The following is a 6188-nucleotide window of genomic DNA, read 5'->3' as shown; positions in this document are numbered from 1 at the left end:
AACACATTATCTTCGGTATCGTGAAAGGTTCTTAACTGGTTGACGGGAAATGGCTCCTTGGAGGGGAGCAGGTATTTTGGCATCCAACACTACACCAGCGCCCATATGACAACAGTAACAAAAGCGCTTTTCAAAGTAACGGAAGCTTAAGTGACGGTAATTATCAAAAACTACAATTAAATAAACTTTATATACACTAAGATGGTATCTGTTCTTTCGGACATGTCCGAAACGGGGCAGGTGAAAATGAGTACCCCGACCGGGGCTCGAACCCGGCACCTCCTGCTTGCATGGCAGACGCTCTGTCCATCTGAGCCACCGAGGACACAGATGAATAGCGCGACCTCAGGGACTTATCCCTTGCACGCTTCCCGTGAGACCCACATTCCCAACTGTTCACAATCTACATACGTAATGTTCCTAATAGATAGAAATAGGTGGTTCAGATGGATAGTGCGTCTGCCATGTAAGCAGGAGATTCCGGGTTCGAGTCCCCGTCGGGGTACACATTTTCATCTGTCCCCGTTGACATATGTCAGCGCCTGTAAGCAGCAAAGGGTTTTCATTTCATTGTAATTTCATTCTAACGAGCTGCATGGTCACCGATGGTATCTGTTCTTTCGGACAAGTCCGAAAGAACAGATACCATCTTAGTATATATATATATAGTTAAGGCTCACCGACCACTTGACCATCTTGTTCTTCTGTGCGGATGCACAAACAGTGCCCGAACTCTTACGGGAATCGGCAACGCGCCGCGAGTATTGAGTATAATGGGCGGGGGCACTACGAATGTAGTGCGGGACAATACGCTGAGAATGTGGGCTCGCGGGAGGTGTGCCAGAGATAAATCCCTGCAGTCGCAGTATCCACTGCGTCCTCGGTGGCTCAGATGGATAGAGCGTCTGCCATGTAAGCAGGAGATCCCGGGTTCGAGACCCAGTAAGGACAAATATTCTCGTCTGTCCGCGTTGACGTATGTCAGCGCCTGTAAGGAGCTTAGGGTTTTCATTTCATTGCAAAAAAACTTTGTTGTTAATCATTACTAAATACCCAGGCAACCCACGGTTTTTAATTTTTTTTTTAATGAATGCTAAATTAAAAGTACTATTTATAGGCCCCTTGTAGAAGACATTTTGCACGCTTTCTAATTAATCTTAATAGATAACGATATAGAAAGCAAGTTTAGATCCTGTTCTCTGCCGGCCGCGGTGGTCGTGCGGTTCTAGGCGCTCCAGTCCGGAGCCGCGCTGCTGCTACGGTCGCAGGTTCGAATCCTGCCTCGGGCATGGATGTGTGTGATGTCCTTAGGTTAGTTAGGTTTAATTAGTTCTAAGTTCTAGGGGACTGATGACCACAGCAGTTGAGTCCCATAGTGCTCAGAGCCATTTTAGATCCTGTTCTCTCTCTCTTTCTCTCTCTCTCTCTCTCTCTCTCTCTCTCTCTCTATCTATCTATCTATCTATCTATCTATCTGTCCTACATGCGAAATTATCGTCTATATATTTATAGGCTAAAATTCAGGGCTACAGATATTCAAGCTACTGAAGGAATGAAATAAATAGGAAAGTCAGGGAAGCTAAGGTGAAATGACTACGTGAAAAATGTGAAGAAATCCAAAAACAAATGATTGTCGGAAGGACTGACTCCGCATATAAAAAAAGTCAAAACAGTCTTCGATGAAATTGAAAGCAAGGGTGGTAATATAAAGAGTGCAGTGGGAGCTCCACTGTTAAATGCAGAGGACAGAGCGTATAGGTGGAAAGGTGGAAAGAGTGCACTGAAGGCCTCTGTGAGGGGGAAGACTTGTCTTATGATGTGATAGAAGAAGAAATAGGTGTCGACGGGGAAGACATATGGGACACTCCATTAGAATCAGAATTTAAATAGCTTTGAAAGGATCTGACGACCTAGAAAAAGCGTTCGACAAAGTGAAATGGTGCAAGATGTTCAAAGTTATGAAAAAATAAGTGCGTACTATAGAGAAAGACGGGCAATACACGATATGTACAAGAACGAAGAGGGTAAAATAAGACGGGTAGATCAAGGATCAAGAATGAAGTGCTCTGATTAAAAATCACCTAAGACAGGGACCCTGCCATACAATCAATACATCGAAGAAGCAAAGACGAAAAAGAAAGGTTCAAGCATGCGATTAAAATTAAAAGTGAAAGGTTATCAATGATGACATTGCTATCGTCAGTGAAAGTAAAGAATAATTACAGGATTTGTTGAATAGGATGATCAGTCGAATCCCTAATGAGTTCATAATATGGACTGAAAGTAAATCGAAAAAAGACGAAAGTAATGAGAAGTAGCAGGAATTAGAACATCAGAACTTAACTTCGAAATTGGTGATCACGAAATAAACGAAATTAAGGGATTCTGCTGCCTGAATAGCAAAATAACCCACGATGAACGTACGAAGGAGGACACAAAAAGCAGACAAACACTGCCAAAACGGGCATTCCAGTCCAGGAGAAGTCCGTTAGTATCGAACATAGGCCTTAATTTGAGGAAGAAATTTCTGAGAATGTGCGTTTAGAGCACAGCAGCGTATGGTAATGGAAGATGGACTCTGGCAAATCCGGAACAGAAGCGAGTAGAAGCACGTGAGACGTGGTGCTATAGAAGAATATTGAAAATTGGGTGGACTGATAAGGTAAGGGACGAGGGGGTGCTCCGCAGAATCCTCGAGGGAGGATATGTGGAAAACACTGACAAGAAGAAGGGAGAGGATGATGGGACACCGGGTGCCACACAGAGTAAGAACTCCAGGGCGAAGACAGAGAATGGAATACATTCAGCAAACAGTTGAGGACGTAGGTTGAAATTGTTACTCTGAGATGAAAAGGTTGGCACAGGAAAGGAATTCGTGACGGGCCACATCAAACCAGTCGGAAGACTGATGACAAAAAAAAACACAAAATACTAAAGAAGGGTTTTCGTAAACTACCGTCACTTCTACATCAGTTGGTAAAGTCATATATGCATCCGAAAAATCATCTAAATATGATGCGTTGGTTTCAGGCTCACCTAGGTACGGCACTTACGTAAAATGAGGCATTTATGAACAAATAACAAAGTATTCAGTTACCATATATACTGGATGTCCCTGTTAATAGTCATCAGGTGAATTTTCTCTGATGTTTCGGTAGACATCTGCAATTTCGTCCTCACAATGAGTAGCTTGAGTCTCTAACTTAAAGTAACTTATGCTATGGACAGCACACACACCCATGCCCAAGGGAGGACTCGAACCTCCGACGGGAGGGCTGTGGGGGTCGGTGTGTGGGGGGGGGAGGGGGAGCACGGACCGTGACAATGCGGCTCAGACCACGCGGCTACGAATATCAGTACTCCAGCGCAACTAAGAAACGCTGCTGCATGGCTGTAGCAGTAATTGTTGACTAGGGCGATTCTGTCGCTACTGGACTAATCGCTTTCTACTGTCCCTGTTAAAACATATCGATAAAACGACTCTCGCACTAGATTAAATTAGGGCCCCTCTATGGAATGGACAGGTAAAAATCTGCTTGAAACATCATTAAGCTCATGATGGGAAACAATCCGATGCTTTCCATCGACGCTGAGAGTCACATGATGGATATGAATAAAAATCTCTCGGTGTACATGCCGCGTCAATTCAGGATAAAACTCCAAGCTTTCGACCACTACCTCCATGGTCGTCGTCAGGGCTAAAACTGACTGTCGTGAACTAGCTTTTTTTTTTTTTTTCTTTATTGTATTTCAATTCCCCATCGGGGCGGGCTGGCAGCAGCATATGCGCTGCTCTTCAGCCGAAAGACATAGAACAAAACAATAGAAGACATTTAAAAACAGCAAAGGAGAGAAGAAGGCGAACATAGATATAAAAAGGGAGAACATCATGGAAGGCAATAGACAAAGAAAAAAACGGGGTGACTGTAAAATGGAGATAAAAAACTGTTTAAAAGTAGCACACACAAAAAGCCACACACTGCGACGATTAAAAGAACACAAGGCACAGTATGACTGGAGCATAAAGGTGTTGACGGATGGCATAGCACACAACGTAACACTGACGGCGAACCTCAAGGCAGTACACAATTAAAATCACACCTCTTGGCGCACACGAGAAACAGCACTAAACACAACACTGATGTGGCACACTGATGATGATCAATACAGAGGATCTGCCAGGTTCAAGGAGATGAGGGAGACCTGAAGAAGGGAGGGAGGGGAAAAGATGGGGGAGGGGAATGGGGGGCGTGCGGAAGAGGGCCAGGTAGGGAGGGATGTGGGAAGGAGAGAGGCAAGTATGGGGTGCAGGGTCTCAGGGGAAGGGGGGATGGAGGAAAATCCGCTCTGGGAGAAGGAGGAAAGAGGAGAAGGGGGCCCTGAGGAGGGGGGCGGGGAACAAGGCCGGGTTATAGTTGGAAGGAAGGGTATATGTCACGGGGAAGTTCGTCATCCGGGAGGGGGAGGCGTTGGAAATTGCCCTGATAAAGGAGATGGAGGGTGTGGAGGTGGAGAGAGGGAGGGAACAGCGATAGAGGCGCGGCAACGGGCGGGGGGTAAACCAGTGGGTGGGGGGGATCAACCTTGTGAACAATGTAAAGGATGCGGAGATGTTGGAGGAACAAGAGGAGGTGGGGGAAGGGGATCAGTTCATACAGGAGCCGTGTGGGGGAAGGAAGGCGGATACGGAAGGCAAGGCAGAGCGCATGGCGTTCAAGGATTTGGAGGGCCTTGTAAAAGCGGGTGGGGGCGGAGATCCAGGCGACGCTGGCATAACAGAGGATACGACGGATGAGGGATTTGTAGGTGTGGAGGATGGTAGAAGGATGCAATCCCCATGGTCGGCCGGACAGGAGTTTCAGCAGGCGGAGGCGGGAATGGGCTTTCTGCTGGATGGTCAGGAGATGAGGGGTCCAGGTGAGGTGTCGGTCAAGGGTGAGGCCAAGGTATTTCAGGGTGGGGGTGAGTTGGATAGGACGACCATAAAGGGTGAGGTAGAAATCATGGAGGCGAAAGGAGCGAGTGGTGCGGCCTATGATGATTGCCTGGGTTTTGGAGGGGTTGAGACGGAGGAGCCACTGGTTACACCAAGTGGTGAACTGGTTACGGTGGGTTTGGAGGGTACGTTGAGACCGTTGAAGGGTAGGATAGAGAGCCAGGAAGGCGGTGTCATCAGCATATTGGAGAAGGTGGACTGGTGGGGGTGGCTTGGGCATATCAGCTGTATACAGGAGATAAAGGAGAGGGGAGAGGACAGAACCCTGGGGGACGCCAGCCGTGGGATAAAAGATACGGGAGTTGGTGTTGTGGAGGGTGACATAGGAAGGACGGTGCGAGAGGAAGGAAGCGACCAGACGGACAAAATTGATAGGCAGGGCGTAGGTTTGGAGTTTAAAGAGGAGACCGGGATGCCATACACGGTCATAGGCATTTTGGAGGTCAAGGGAAACAAAAATGGCGGAGCGACGGGAGTTGACCTGGAGGGACAGAAGGTGAACAAGGTTGAGGAGTTGGTCGTCAGCAGAGAAGGAAGGTCGGAAGCCACACTGGGTAAGGGGGAGGAGGTGGTGTTGAGCAAGGTGCCGATGGATACGGTGGGAGAGGATGGATTCAAAGACCTTACTGAAGACGGAGGTGAGGCAGATGGGACGATAGGAAGAGGCGGCAGAAGGGGGTTTGTTGGGTTTGAGGAATAGGAGGACGCGGGAGGTCTTCCACAGGTCAGGGTAGAAGCCAGTAGAGAGGATGACATTATAGAGATGGGCGAGGACAGTTAGGAAGGAATAGGGGCTTTCTCGAAGGTGACGGTAGGTGACACAGTCGTGACCAGGGGCCGTGTTGCGTTTGGACTGGAGGAGAAGTTTAATGTCTTGTGCTGTGATGGGAGTGTTGACGTCGGAGGGGGGCAACTGCCCCAAGTACTGGAGACTAGGAGCAAGTGGAACGACTGAGGTATCAGCACGTTCCATGACGGTGGGGAAAAGAGAATAATCAAAGTGGGGATCATCGGGGATGGAGAAGACCTCGGAAAGGTGATAAGCGAAGTGGTTGGCCTTACTGAGGTTGTCTGGAAGGGGGCGATCGTTATGGAGAAGGGGGTAGTGGGGAGCGGAAAGGGAACCAGTAAGACGATGGAAGGCAGACCAGTACTTGGAGGAGTTGATAGGGAGGGTGGCATTGAGTCGTGT

At 47.9% G+C, this 6188-nt stretch overlaps 1 non-coding gene across 1 annotated transcript; it reads right to left on the bottom strand.

The window, feature by feature from the left end:
• Positions 1 to 251: 251 nt before the first annotated feature.
• Positions 252 to 325, bottom strand: Trnaa-ugc. Its single transcript has one exon. It is a non-coding gene; the product is annotated as a tRNA-Ala (tRNA).
• Positions 326 to 6188: the final 5863 nt, after the last annotated feature.

Source organism: Schistocerca americana, chromosome 5 (genome assembly GCF_021461395.2).
Source record: "Schistocerca americana isolate TAMUIC-IGC-003095 chromosome 5, iqSchAmer2.1, whole genome shotgun sequence".
Lineage (NCBI taxonomy): Eukaryota > Metazoa > Arthropoda > Insecta > Orthoptera > Acrididae > Schistocerca > Schistocerca americana.
The sequence above is the reverse complement of the archived record's forward strand: the minus strand, read 5'-3'. Positions and strand labels throughout refer to the sequence as shown.